We start from the raw sequence: 15782 nt of genomic DNA, 5'->3' as shown, positions 1-15782 counted from the left end.
ACAATCAATTAGGACACCAACTACATGGATTATAACACATCATATACATTTAAATCTCTGAGTTCTTAACGATACTAAAAAAAAAAAAAGTCATTGGTCATCTGTTCTTTGAAAGATGTCAGGGAACTAATTCATTATTTTGAACACCAAAAAGTGAAAGAAACAAGCATTTATCCTGCTTTTCTAATACAAACTGTACCTCAGGGTAACCAAATATTTGGGAAACTGAAATGTATTTCTTTTATTGTTACAGCTATAGTCCCGCTGGTAAGTGAAGAAGGAATGAGAGTATTAGAATGTTACCATTTGCAAGCACTAATGGAATAATGGACCCAGGCAATGCCGATTGATAAAGCTGCTGAATGTGATCGAGCCTATTTTTCCAATTACAGACTTACGTGAAAAAGAGGACAGAGGACGCCTGGGTGGCTCAGTTGGTTAAGCATCCAACTTTAGCTTAGGTCATGGTCTCGAGGTTCATGAGTTCGAGTCCCGCTTCGTGCTCTGCGCTGTCAGCGGGATTCTCTCTCTGCCCCTCTGCAACTTGAGCGTGTGAGCGCATGTGCGTGCACACACACGTGCTCTCTCGCGCTCACTCTCTCTCTCTCTCTCAATATAAATAAATAAACTTAAAAAAAAAGGACAGATGATCATGTTAAATGTCGTGGAGGAAATGCGATGAACAAAATCTAGATTGTAGAGTGGGAAAACTCTACAGGAAGAGCCTAGTTTCTTTGGCAAATATAACACCAGAAAAAGGAAAGGGTAAAAGGAGAACCTGTAGATTAAAAGACACTTGCCAGACACATCGATGGAGGCGACATATGGACCTGATTTGAACAAACACTCTAAGAAAATCAGACAAGCAGGAAATCTGAACACTGGTTGGCAAGTTAATGATATTAAGGAGTGATGGTTAATTCAAGTCAGAGTGATGCTGGCATTGGAGCTATGTATATTTTTAAGTTTCCTTATATCTTTTAGAGACACATACATAAGTATTTATAGGTGAAGTGATATATTATCTGGAATTTCCTTCAAAATAACATAGTATGGTGGGAAGGGGGGCATACAGATGAAATACAACTCGTCACGAGGTGATATTGTTGAAACCCAGGGCTGAACAGTTACTCTCTACTTCTGTATACATTTGAAACTTAACATTACAAAAGCTGCTTAAAATGCAAGAAATGAACTTCAAATCCTCATCTTCACCTCTAAACTTCTTAGGAGGTAGGTGCTCTGGCTAATCCATCCTACGGGGTCTAGCGATGTATATCTGCATAAACTGTACTGCTCCCTGTAATTATCCATATTCGTATTGGAGGCCACTCCTCGCACCCACTTCTCGGGCTAGAGACAATACCAGAAGTGGGTAGGATTGCAAAAGAGAGTGGGACCCCGTCTCCAGGGGCAGATTAGTCACATTCCTCTTCTTCCCCGGGCAGGGAGGCATCTGGCTCAGGAAATAGAGCTGGCCTGGCATTTTGCCCCTTCTTTCCACCTCAGCCCAGACACAAACCACACAACCACACTGTGCCCTGCTGCTAACGCACATACACATAACGCCTCCAAAATATCCTGCTACCACGCACCTCCTTCCCATCAGAGTTCCTTCTCTAACTGGGAATGGGAGGGAAGACGGCCATCACCTCACCACAGTGAGGCAAAAACAAAACTAAGAGCCACTATTTTCAGCCTTTCTACACCCTAACCGAAGCAATACATCCAAAATGCCACTCGGTTCCTGCCACTGTGCTGCTTTCCTTTCAAGCCTGCTCTCACTCAGGCCAAGTTTGAACATTCTACATGCCTCAGCTATTTCCCGGCCTCCTGTCCTCCACCTACATGGCCGAATAGCCAGACTCCAGACACCTCCTCAGCTTGTAGGATCCTTCCCCGCTACACAGCACTCCCCTAATCACTGTTCAGGACTCGCCATAGGAGTCCCCTCCACCAGGAAGCCTGGTCTGAGGTGGCAGGGCCGGTTTCAGTAACCTAAGGGTACCCAAGGAACCCAGATTTACTCTGCCAGAGCTCTCCCTACACTGAGAGGGGCACATTCACTTCTAATCTCCCCGCCACACCATAAGCTGCTGGGATGCAGAGACCATCTTGTTCAGTTTTGAGCGTCAATGCCTAATGTGTGCCCCGCTCGCAGGAGGCAGGTAATAGTATTTGCTGGCTGGTTGACTGGTGTTTGAAATGGAGCTCTAGCCTCTGTGGATCTCCACGGGCTCCTAGAAACTCAGACACGGCATGGGTTTAGTAATAACAGAAAAGCAAAACCAAAGGAACAATAAACTAAGACCAACTCTGAGGTTCCTTAACCCATGGCTTCCAAAAGTTGTTTTTACATCTTAGTAGTAAGTATTTTATTATGTATAATAAAAAATAAAACTGCCCATCAAACCTCAAGTGTCACAGATACTGTTGCTTAGAATGAGGCAGGTAGCCATGGAAACCTATGTTACAGAGACTGCATGCAAGTTGTGATGCCCAGCCAAGCACGGGAAGGTTACTAGTTACTAGGATAGCTGTGGTATGAGGACAGACAAAGTCAACATGAACTATTATCCTGGGGGCTGCTGTAATACCCTGGATTCTAAATTCCCCTGAAGGGCGCCAGAGGGGCCCTTCTCACCACTTCTTCTCCTGGCCTGAGATCTTAGCCTTCCAAATGCAGGTACTCAAGCTAAGAGAGGCACAGTAAGCTGTCCAAACTTGTACAGCAGGAAAAAGAGAGCACGGGACAGAGTCCGATGGGCCCTTGGTGCCAGACTCACATGCTTTCACTTCATTGACTATTTCTTGGCTATTATACACAATAAACCAGAAGATTGAAAAACTAAGTTTTTACACACAGCTCTCCCATCTGATTGGCTGCTACTAGCAGTTCTTTCTGCCAATTTCCCATTGTTGGTCTAGTTCGGGGGTCTGACTTTAGGGAGTCAGTCTGGACCACCGATCTTTAGCAACTTTTTTCAGTGTTGGAATAACTAAACAGTAACTTTTATGACTGTTTAAATATATACGTATACACATGCCTGCATATGTATGGTAACTAAGAAGTCAAGGATTAATGCTAACAGTGGTTATCTTTGGGTGCTAAGATTACCAACTATCTGTGTACTGGTTTTTAGGAGTTTTTCATTTTTCCATATTAAACATACATAGAGTTTAACAAAAGAAGGATAATTAAGTTTTACTGATACTATTTGAAAAAAAAACAAACCACTATTTGCTTTTCTGAAGCCAACTTTGACCTGGAAAACAATTTTCTTTTTCAAGTGAGCCGTATTTTCCCATTAAGCGTGTACTCCGTGTGAACCACATTCTTTATTTAGGGTCAAGTTAAGTTCTTTCTATATGCTAGGTAAAGGTTTTATTTGTTGTTTGTTTTCTCCCCACCTAGTCAATTTCGAGGGGTAACTTGTATTATTGCCTCTCTTTACCAGGTTTGATTTATGATCTTGGAAGTCAGGTCATTCTTTGCTAGGTCGAAGAGAGAAAGAAAGAAAAAAAAAAGGTTCCCCCACCTAATACCTGATAAAATATCTGAAAAGGTCATTGCAGACCTTGACAGAAACATACAATTTCAACCCGATCTGATAAAACAACAACCAGAAAACTTTTATCAGAAGAAAACATAACTTGCCATTTCCCAGCTCAATTGACTGAACTTTTTTTATCTGCAATGACAGACATCGTAAGATAGGAAAAGCTGCAGATAAGAAACCAAATTGAGTTGTCTTGAATCAGATCCGATTGTCTGCCCCTGGTTCAAACTCCCCACACCTGCTCTGAATGGGTCAATGAGAGTCTCTTGGCATGGTCCCTGAGGGGTTTGGAAACATTGCAAAAGTGGTGAACTTTGAGACTTCAGCGTTTATTCTGCGATTATAATTAACCTGCTCACCAGTTGCTATTGATCAATTCTGAATGGAGGTGATAAAGTTTGACTGGATTTCTAGAAGTGAAAATGGAGCTTTAAACTGGGAGGAAAAAGGGAAAGAGTCAAAACATAAGGATCAAATTCAATTTTTAAGATCTGCAGTTAGGGAATCCCAAAGCCTATGGTTTAATAATCCACCAAATTCTGGTGGTTATCTCCTTGATTTCTCATCCTCCAAAATAGAGTGTATGTGGGACAATTCAACACAGAGTGAAAAACTCACATTCCACTTGCAATGGCTTTTCAATAACTTTAAATGTATGGAACGGCTTACCTCTCTGGATTATATTCCTCCTTAGGTGGAAAAAAAGATACTTAGAGCCATGAAGTCAATTTTGGGACTCCTGCAAAATACTGAAGGCCAGAGAACCAAATTCCCTTCATTCAGATAAGAGGCTTGAATATCCTGGTTCAATTCTGATTACAGAGCAGTAATAGATAAAACCATAGGCCCCCTGCCAGAACCAAGAAACCTTCCACTGGTGGCTTCTGTGTTCAGCTCAGCCCAACTCCATGGGGCTCTTCCAGCCTGAGGTTTTATTCACTGACCTCATCCATCCCCCTACCCTCTATTCTCATCATCACTAAAAACACAGCTACTACAGTGCTTTTCTCCTGTCCCTTCTCTGCTCCTCCCACAAACACATGTGAATCTTCAGAGGAAAGGGAATATGGAGATGCTTCTACATTTCCTTCAGGAAGGGATTTTTGAGAGAGCCATATGGTTTTGCTCTACTTTTGCAGCAATCCCCCCTCCTGCCCCAAAATAGGAGAATCCTCTAGTTTGGAGGGTCTGAATTCTGGGAAACGCCTCTTTAATTCTCTGCGTGAAAGAATCAGGAGGCTGAAAAGGAAGTTGATGCAAGGCAGGGATTCCTAACAAGGCACTCCCCAAGTGCAAGGTGGGCAGTATCAGAATGAGACGGAAAGCCACTAGAGAAGATACTGCACCTGGGAAGCATCGGTGGGAAGCAGGAACACAGCGGAAAAAGTACATGGGGGAGAGAGAGCAGGGGGAGACCAAGCAACTGAAAACACTAACATGGAGCCCTTCAACCACCACACACCTTCTTGTCCTGAAGCGATAAGCGCCATCACCTTGGCAAATGCAAAAGAAGGTAAATGAAAGGAAAACATGGAAGTCCTGGAAATGGGACTTACCTGAATTCTAAGTCAGAGCTATTGCTTACTACCACTGGGAACTTGAGCAGATTACTTCATTTTTCTAAAGATCAGTTACCTCTTCTGCAAAATGGAGATTATATCTGCCTTTCAAGGACTTAAAAGGCCCTATCAACTGACAACTTCCCCATTTACCCTTGATAAGGATCCCACTTACTATCTATAAACTGCATACATACAGTGCAAGATACAGGCATATATATAGCTTAAGATATAAGCTACTATCCCTAAAAAGTTAACTAGTTTCCAAACATTAATGTATCCAAACCTGTAAATTGTTTTTGTACAAATTAAAACAGATCAGAGGCCATTCCTATTATGATCCCACTCATATTATCTTCCTTACTTTCTTTAGAAGGAGACAAAGAAATAGCTCTACATATGGCCAATAAAATGTTTAAATAATCCTTCATGGAATATATTACATGAGACCAGGTCATGGTGCGTAAAAGGTCAATAGAACAGAGTGATACCTATTCTCAAACCATGAAAGGGCTTTATCACCTGCACCTTATTCGGGATGAGCAGACCAAAAATGTCACCAGCAGACAAATACTTTCAGGTGTCAGAAAGGCCCCTCCAAGTTGTTTAAGCAACAGCATCCAGGGGCCTGCAAGAATTGCCCTCTTCTAAGAGCAAGGCAATGGAAAAACCAGCACACCTTCCTTTCCCTATGCAAACAAAAGCAGCAATATTTGCAACAGGCTTCAGCTCTAAATTCAGATCAACTCAATTGCCTTAAAAGGACAGGCAGAGAAGAACTGGTTAAAAGACTTACCTTGCCTTGGGGGAAGGCAATTTGTGTTTTTAAAGTAATCCCTATCACTGCCATAGAGGTTTCTGTTTCTAGGCCTTATATAACCTGAGGGAGAACGACCATACCAGGCAAAGGCAACTATGTTTGTGTCCCCAACGCCAGCAATCGGACAATTGTGGACATTTGCTACCAAGAGACATTATTGAGAGTAGAAGAAGGGTGTTTTGTCCCCTCAGTAAAGCAATCTCCTGTTGGATAACCAAAAACTAAATTCAATAAACGACAATTTATATTATACAATACTCTTCCTGTGCATCCATAACTCTAAATATAGAAACCTGTTTTAAACAAAAAGAGGGAAAGGGACTTCAAGGAAGTTAATTCATGAATGCTGTATGTCTCCTTAATAACTGGTTTAATACGTTTTTTCTTTTTTTTTAAATTTATTTCTGAGGTGGGGTGGAGGGGGAGATACAGAATCTGAAGCAGGCTCCAGGCTCTGGGCTAGCTGTCAGCACAGAGCCCGATGCTGGGCCCGAACCCATGAACTGTGAGATTATGACCTGAGCCAAAGTTGGACGCTTAACCGACTGAGCCACCGGTTTTAATATGTTTTTAAATTGGTAATATATTCACAAGGCTCAAAATTCAAAAGGTTCCATTTGCACACCAATATTCACAGCAACATTATTCACAAGAGGGGGCACAACTCAAGTGTCCATGATAGATGAATGGATTGAAAAATGGGATATATACATCATTCAGTGTTAGAAAGGAAGGAAACCACAGGACACGTTACAACATGGATGAACCTTGAGGATATTATGCCAAGTACAATCAGTCATGAAACGATGAATACTGTATGATTTCACTTACATGAAATACCTAAAGTAGTCAAATTCACAGAGACAAAAACTAAAACGGCAGTTACCAGGAGAGGAGGAAATAGCTGTTGTTTCACTGGTATAGTATTTCAGTTCTGCAAAATGAAAAGTTCTGAAAACCTGTTTCACAATGATGTAAATATACTTTTTTTAAATCATGTTTTTTTAATTTTTAAATTTAATTTAATTTTTTATTTTAAATATTTTTATTTATTTCTAGGAGGGAGAGAGAGAGAGAGAGAGAGAGACAGCATGAGCAGAGGAGGGTCAGAGAGAGAGGGAGATACAGACTCTGAAATAGGCTCCAGGCTCTGAGCTGGCAGTCAGCACAGAGCCCGACACGGGGCTCGACCCCACTAACCGCGAGATCATGACCTAAGCGAAAGTCGGACGCTTAACCTACTAAGCCACCCAGGCGCCCCGATGTAAATATACTTAATGCTACTGAACTGTATACTTAAAAATGGCTAAGATGGTAAAGAATAAAATAAAATAAAACTAGGGGTGCCTGGGTGGCTCAGTCGGTTAAGCCTCTGACTTTGGCTCAGGTTATGATCTCACAGTTCGCGGGCTCAAGCTCCGTATTAGGCTGTGTGCTGGCAGCTGAGAGCCTGGGGCCTGCTTCAGATTCTGTGACTCCCTCTCTGTCTGCCCCTCCCCCACTCATGATCTGTCTCTCTCTCTCTCTCCAAAAAGAAATAAACATTTAAAAAAATGTAATAATAAAAAAATAACTTCAACCTCCCTATATATTTAACTTCCCTATATTTTGAAAGTATTTTTTTATTATTTAAATGGCTAATAAAGAACCATACAAGTGACTAATAAAAACTAGTTAAGTTGGTTAAAAATTCAAAAGCCTCTGAGGCATAGGTGGTAAAAGTGCTTTCCCCACCCTCATCTATCAACTACCCAGCTATCCTCTCCATGGGCAACTGACATTATAAATTCCTTGCAAATATTTCCAAAGATAAATTAAATATTTTCAAATGCATATATACTCCTTTCAGTGAGAGGGAGACAGAATCTGAACAGGCTCCAGGCACAGAGCTGTCAGTGCAGAGACCACTGCAGGCTCAGACCCACAAGCATGAGATCATGACCTGAGCCCAAGTCAGAAGCTTAACCAACTAAGTCCCCCAGGCGCCTCTTCCTCCTCCTCCTCCTCCTCCTCCTCCTCCCCCTCTTCTTCTTCTTCTTCTTCTTCTTCTTCTTCTTCTTCTTCTCTCTCTCTCTCTTTTAACACAAGTAACATGCAATATACATATCCTGTACTTATAAGTACCTTGGAGATGACTCTATACCATTACATAATGAATTTACTAATTTTTAAAGCCTGCATGACAGCCTACTGTATATAGACTGATAATGCACATTTAGGTTATTTCCAATTTTTATTATGACAAATAGGGCTACAACTGTGTCAGTATGTTTGCAGAATAAATTCCTAGAAGTTAAATTTCTGGGTCAAGGGTATCTACTTTGTAATTTGTTGAATATCATCAAGGGCTCTCCAGAAAGGTTGCACCAATTTACACTCTCACCCACAGGTATCAGAGTTCCTGTNAGTAGGTTTGTTTTCTTAGCTCATTAAAGTTTAAAAAAAAAAAAAAGGAAAGGATATAGAAGAAAGTGTTATCTAAAACTGTCTCCTGTGCATCATTGCACCTGAGTGCTTAGAAAGAAAGTGCCTGGCAAATGTGGCCTGACCTTTTGATGGGACACAATTGGGCAGGTGACAGATCTCACTAGAAGCGGTGACACACCCCGGTCACCCTGCACACACCTTCCCCATTTAATTGGTTCTCAATCTAGCACCACAGACCAGCCCCAACTCTGACTGACCTGCTCAGGGTGGTAACCGGAAAGTTAAACAACCTTGGTTTTCTCAAAGACTGACAAATCATTCTCTAGCCAAACAAGCTACTTAAGAGTTGATCTCACAAAGTTCCCTCTATAAATGAACTGGATCTGAAAGAAACTGGCTTAAGTGATAAGCAGTCCCCAGAAGATCCAGAAAATTCAGAGTTTCCTACCGCCCTATACCGTAAACCAACTCTCACAACACCACGAATGAGGCAAAGCTTTTAAAGAAACTATTTGGGTCACACTGGTTGATATACATGTATTTCACTGTGTTATTTTTTTAATCCTTAAAACAATTTAAAAATGCTGAGATCCTTTGACAATATTATAATTGCTTGTTTCTCTATTACTGAAAAGAATAATTTCATGATAAAACATACTTTCACAGCATTCCAGTAACATCTACCACAATGCGATTTCCTTCATGGCATATTTACACACAATTCCCATTGTCTCCTTTCTGCCTTAAGTATTTGCAAGCATTAATTAATATAAAAATCAACTTTATTGTGGTACAATGTACACACAATAAAACACTCCTGCTTTTTTATTTTTTATTTTAAAGATTTTATTTTTAAGCAACCTCTGCACCCAACATGGGGCACAAATGCACAACCCCGAGATCAAGAGTCATCCACTCTTCTGACTGAGCCAGCCGGGTGCCCCGTACTCCTGTTTTAATAGTACACTTCCATCATGAATTTTGAAAAATTGATACATCTGTCTAACCACCCTGATTGGGTGTTAAAAAGAGACAGCCATCTTACTCTGCTCTGGCCATTTCACGTGCACACAAACATGGACCCTAGCCCTTGAAATGCAAGAAATTCCCTGCCCAGCTCCACTGGCAGACAGCAATACAGAATCTCCTTTGCCCAGGGGGTTGGTATTAAGAGAAGCCATATTCCAGCTTCCATATTCCATTGCAACAACTACAATCACATGTGAAAAGGTGTTCTTGCCAAACCTAATGTCCACTCGCTGGAAAGAACACAACGTTAAAAGGCCTTTAAATGTTAAAATACCTTTTTACCTTTTAGGTATTTTTACATGGTCCTTCTCTCTCTCTCTCAACCATCCTGTGACTTCTCCCACCTAAACAGCTCTGGGGGTGGAGAGGGTTACAAGGGTTGCAGAACCCTCTCCCACCCTGCTCACCATACCGGGAGGCTCTCCAATGGGCCACTGAAGCAGCCACTGTGTGTGTGTTGACCTGGGCAGAGTACTGTGGCAGGTACCTCCTAGATCTCTACTCAAATATTTGCTAAGTGCCCAGCATGTGCCTGGCACTTAAATATGAGTAAGCCTCTGTACCTGCCCTCAATAAGGTCACATAATTCCATTAAAGGCAGCCTCATTAATGATTTCAACAGTTGTTTCAGGGTCAGGTTCATATTGAACCTGGAATGAATTGAAGTTCATATACATTGCGGTCAAGGCAGAATAATTCCTTCCAACCCATGTGCAGGTCTTTACAGAGGCCCCTGTTAGCTTTCATCACTTTGATTTTTGTCTTTTCCAGTAACCAAATAAGAACTCTGTCAAGATACTAACTCTTGTTAAAACTGAGGCAATTAATACTTCATGAAAAAAATAAAGCTGTTTTCTTACTTCTCATTGAAATTGAAAACAGTTTCTGAGGTCTGTGTGGTTTTACGTCTGGTTGTAAATATATTACTTTCACAAAAACCAACCTGTTGTTGGGTCATTTCATGGTACCACAAGATGTGATGGCAAATGAGGATGTCACTTTTCTTTTCCTTTTTTTCAAATTGAAGGTGCCTGGCTTTTCCTGGCAAACTCCAAACTCCTACTCACCCTTCCAGACCAAATGCAGATGACACCGCTTGGGTGAAGACTTCCAGATTCCTAGACAGAAGGAAGAACCACTTCTGTCTTCTCTCTGCTCTCAGCTCATTCCTGCAGCATGCTACTGGGTCACTCATCTTCATGTCTGTTTAGGGTGACCAACCATCAGTGACCAATAAATGGGGACTCTCCTAGGTTTAGCACTAAAAATTCCAAGTCCTGGGGAATGCCTCAGTCCTAGGGAAATCAGAAAAATAAGTCCCTCAACATGACAGTGAGTAGCTATTTAATAAAATAGGGGCCAAGACCAACTACTTCACAAACACTGCCTTATTTTTCGAATTTAAGACAACACTGAACGCAGTTAGGATTATCCCATTTTACAGGACAAGAGAGGAAACTGAGAGGTAAGTAACTTGCCCAAGATCACAAGGGCATCTGGAATGGAATCCACGCTGGAGCTCCGGGTGCCATACCACCACACTGTATCGCCATCTGACAATCCAGTGGCAGCTCCGCACAGCAAGCTCTCGATACCTATCATGGAGTCCGGAATCACTTATCACCATGCTCCTAGCACTTAGTATCAGCTAATGTGCCAGTGTTGGTCCTTGACAGAGCTACCAGGCATTTACAGGAGGGTCCATGTGACAGGAGGAATGTATGCAAAAAGCACATTTATTTGCATGCCCTGCTTTTAACTTAGCTTGCTTTTCTGTAAGTGCCACCTGCACAAGACGCTGAAGACGTGAATGCCAACACACTCCACATTCCTCATGTTCCCTCACAAAGATAACATGGAAGCTTTCCTGGCTTGACCATTTAACACAAGTGGCTCTGTCCAGGCGAGACAATCCAGCTGTTGGCCAAACCCCAGGGCTGTCTTCAGGTGGGTTCTCCTGAACTAACGGCACAGAGCAGAGTGCTGGGAAGACAGGCCTCGCTTCTCCAGGGTGCTCCGTGCAGGTCAGCTTGCCATTTGCTGACCCTTAAATTTGGGAAACATTACTGACTTCAGCACCCTCCTAGGCGTTATGGGTTTCTAGAATTTAAATGCTGTGTGCACTGGCACAGAGTGTATATATGTGTGTGTGTATTTTTTTTTTTTTAACATTGTTTCAGTTGTAACTCTCCTGACCAGAAAGGCATCCTCCATCTTTGGCTTTTGATTCCAGGTGACAGGGTTTAGGAAGCAACCTCTCTACTCCCTCCCACAAGTTAAAGAAGCAGAGCTACAGGGACCATTTCTCCCTACTAAAACAAAACAAAACAAAAAAACCCCACTTTTAAAAATGTTTATTTATTTTTGAGACAGAGAGAGACATAGCGTGAGGAGGGGAGGGGCAGAGACAGAGGGAGACACAGGCTCCCGGCTCTGAGCTGTCAGCACAGAGCCAGACTCAGGGTTGGAACCCACTAACCGGGAGATCATGACCAGAGCCGAAGTCTGATGCTTAGCCGACTGAGCTACCCAGGCACCCCTCTCCTTATTTTAAAACATAAGTTCTAGAGAGAGTTTTATTTATTTATTTTAATATGATTTATCGTCAAATTGGCTAGCACACAGTGTGTACAGTGTGCTCTTAGAATTTGAGAGAGACCGCAGGAGTTCCGAGAATGCGGGCCACAGCGCCCCACCCCCTCCCCAACACGCCCACTTCGGACTGCCATTGTATGGAGATGCTTCAAGCCAGCTATCTCACTCAGGGCCTCCCAAAGGCTCCGGAGCCTGCGGCCCCTCCTCCCCCAGGGGGTGCCGTCTAGCTCCCCGAGAGGGGGAGGGGGAAACTAGGAGCCAAAGATCCAGCCCGGCGCCACTTCCACGGTTAATCAGTTTACCTGGGATGTGTATTTGGCTGCACCCTCCTGGCGACCTTCCCTGGCCACCCAGGGTCAGAGGATAATTTAAAAAACTCTTCAAAGCCGGGACCCTTCCCGGAGCCAGCTTACGACTGGAAACCTGGGAGGGGCAGGCTTTACTCTTCAAAGTGAGAACAAATGCGAAAAGATTTAGCACTTAGTAGGTAGTCAATAAACGTTAACTTTGTTTCTCACGTCTGGGCTTCACCTCCCCCGCAAAAGCCATCTCCAGCCGAACCCGATCCTGTCCCTTCCTGAAATTCGACAAGACCAGAGGTTTGGGGGGTTTTTTGTTTTTGTTGTTTTGTTTTGTTTTTGCATTTTGAACTAGCGGTTGCCACTTCCCTTTCTCTCCCAGAGCGAAGCACCCGGACCCTTTCTCAGACTTCATTTTGTTCAACTGTAAATCGGAGCTGGGGAGCACAAGTTTGCCGTCGGTCCCAGGTCTGACATTCACAGGAAATATGCAATCGTGCCTCTTACGATTATTTCTGACCCCAGCCCCCCGAACACGAGAAAGCTGCCGCGAAGTCTCCATGTGAGTCACGTCTCACAAAGAAGCCCCTCTGGGCTTCCGGACGGGAGTTCTGGACGCTGACCAATACACCCGTGCACAGGTGCTGCGTGCGGCACGCACACCAGCGCAGGGCAGAACAGTGCTCCGTACACCGTGGCCCCGAGGCACCCACAAGGTGCCAGCCTCCGTGCAACCCCTCTCTGCGGCTCCAGTGCCTCCTTTCTTCCAGGTGTGAAATCCCCACAGGAAAATCATCTGCCACTCCGAAGGATCTTCCAACTGGGCCACCAAATGGCCCAGAAGATCTTGGGCCCTAGCCAATGTAATCAGTTCCCTGCTGCGGACTCTAAGGGAGGGCCGGAGGAAATGCGAGCAGAAGCCCGGCAACCGCTCGTGCTGCATCGAGGGCTCGGGCGCGGCTCCTCCCAGCGCCCCCTGCGCCCGTCGGCCGCGCGCGCTCACCTACTGGGCAGACGTACCCGCCGTCCGTCCGGGGCTGCTTGGGGACACACTCGGGCCCTGCCACCCCGCAGTTCTCTCTCTTTCAGAAAGGCATTTAGAAAGCAGGCCTGCCCTCACCTCACAGAATATGGGCTGTGACCCTCACCACCACCAACGTGCCGCCGCCGCCAGTTTCTGTCTTCCAGTTTGCTTTCCTTGGAAACTCATGCATCCTGCCCCCTCCCCACCGCCCCCGCACTATGCACACACTTGTGAAAAATTAAATGCCCCAAACAGTGCCCAGGACAGCCTGTTCCGGTAGCCCACCGGCCTGGGCACTTGCGCTCAGTACTCACCGAGATTGGGGTGTCGGGCGGTGGGGTTGGCCCTGCCGGGCAGGCTGTGCAGAACCGGGCTGTCGAAGGGGCCGGCGGNGCCTCTGTCCTGCAGATAAGACAGGCCCAGCACCGAGGAGGGCACCCGCGGCGTGGGCACGTAGACCGGGGAGGACGCGGCTCCCGCGCCGTGCATGAAGGCGCCCGGGCCACCCGCCTCGTAGGCCCCGGGCGGGGGGCCGTGGTTGGCGGCCATGGCCAGGCTCTGGTACATGGCCTCCGCGAGTCCTCTCCTTTATCTCGAGTCAAGGCGCAAGGCAGGGAGAGAAAGTAATAAAAATAATAAAAATAATAAAAATAACGTACAGGTGAGGGCTGTCACATAAATGAAGATCCAAAAATCAAAAGTAAAAAATGCAAATCGCTCAAAAATGTATACGTATTAAATCCAGCATCGAGCAAAAGACTCTAAACTATTGTTTACAGGAAAATCCCAAATTGAATTTTTGGTTCTTCCTGGAGGTGCTGGAGAAGGGGCCGGATCTACCCCAGGGCCTAGAGGTCCCGAGCGCCTACACGAGTGGCGGAAGACACGGGGTAGTTAGTGCCTGGGCGCCGGTATGGGGCACGGGCCTTCGGGTCACGCCGGTGGCCGTCGCTGCGCACCGTCTCTGGGTCACCCGCAGATTCCGGCTCTGCGTGCGGCAGGCTGGCTCCGATGCGGAGGGTTGGACTGGCTCCTGTCCTCCTTGCAGCAGCCACGGTCCTGAAGGAGGAAGGACAAAAAACGGACACAAGTTCACCCGGAGCGTTCTGAGCCTACTTTCCCTGAGTTTGGTTGCTTCTCCGCACTGCAAACCAAAGAAATCTCCGCTTTTGGCGCCCAGCTTTGGAGCCCACGCGGTTGCGAAGAAAGCTGCGGTCTTTGTTTTTCGGTGGCCGTGGGGTCTGATTGCCCCAGGGAAGCCTAGGGAGGGCAGCCTTAGAGAAGTGGTGCTTCACGGTTATTAGATATGTAATTACTGTTGTACTGCTGGTCAGGAAAGACTTTAATTTCACTTTATTTTTCAAGCATATTCTTGTCACAGAATTTTTAAGTTCAAGGGTTTCAGTTTCCAGCGGAGTGCCTGGGACCCAAGAAATATCGCTCATCTTTGTTCCCCCGCCAACCCTAAGTGTCCCTGGCCATGAAAAAACTTTAGATTGCCTGTGAAACACAATGACAAACTTTATAAAAACCAGCAACCTAAGAAATTTTTATTTGTAATCTTTTTATTAAAGCTAGAGGTAGAGTTTAAATGTTTATACACGAGCACAGTGTCTGCTAAATCTCTGTGAAAAGGGCTGTGAAATCTCTTATCCCACCACACACTATACCATGTGAAAGTCAAATCAGACAAGGTATTTGTTTCTGGCAAATAGTTATATTTTAGCGATTTTGCAGATTGCACATTAAAACCGGAATAGTGAGAGAAATGTACAAGTTCACTTTGTGGAACTACTCACTGGACCATTCAGATTCACTGAATGGGGTTTTCCAGATAAAATCACTGATCCACCCTTGAGGGAATCAGAACACCAATGACAAGCTGAAAAGGAAGAATCAGTTCAGAGGACTTGGTTATGCCCTTGTATCCTGTGTTTTTATTTTCTCCGGCAATTTTTCTGATAAAATAAGAGCTCAGTGTTCTGAAGCACCTGCTCTATCCCAGGTCCTTTTCTCTACAGCTTCCCAAATAAACGTGTGTGTCTCTTCATTTTACAAAAGAGGGAACTGAAGCATGGGAAACTTTTGAAATTTGTCAGAGAGCAAAGTACAATTGGAGGGGCTAGAGGACATAATCTGCGGGGCTCCAGGGATTTGAGGCTGACCACTACATCCCCACTTTTCTCCTTAAGAAGAGGCAACCACTTTTTAACAGTGGTTTCTTTTTCATTGCAACGGAATTACAAAAAGATTAATTGACCTTTATTATACTAAACCCAGGCTCTGACACTTACTGAATAAATGACTTTAGACACATTACCTAACTTCTGTGCCTCAGTTTCCTCATTTGCAAAAATGCAAATGTTAAAGGTATCTATCTTGTGGAGTCATGGTGAGGTTTGTAAATTAATATATGTAAAGCTAGTATAGTAGGGTTTTATAAAACTTGTAACAGATACAAAGTTCTAT

General features: G+C 44.3%; 1 protein-coding gene across 2 annotated transcripts in view; it reads right to left on the bottom strand.

The window, feature by feature from the left end:
* The window catches only part of GATA4 (GATA binding protein 4), a 47048-nt gene extending 33373 nt beyond the window's left edge, over positions 1-13675 (bottom strand). Inside the window, exon 1 of one of the 2 annotated variants that reach the window (XM_077779646.1) lies at positions 13628-13675. The gene's annotated coding sequence lies outside the window, so the exon portion shown is untranslated. The remainder of the gene's footprint in view (positions 1-13627) is intronic. The other variant, XM_077779645.1, reaches the window with a different exon arrangement.
* Positions 13676-15782: the final 2107 nt, after the last annotated feature.

This window comes from Crocuta crocuta, unplaced genomic scaffold (genome assembly GCF_008692635.1).
Source record: "Crocuta crocuta isolate KB4526 unplaced genomic scaffold, BGI_CrCroc_1.0 scaffold158, whole genome shotgun sequence".
In the NCBI taxonomy this organism is placed as follows: domain Eukaryota; kingdom Metazoa; phylum Chordata; class Mammalia; order Carnivora; family Hyaenidae; genus Crocuta; species Crocuta crocuta.
Note: the sequence above shows the minus strand (reverse complement) of the source record. Positions and strands in the feature narration are given on the sequence as shown.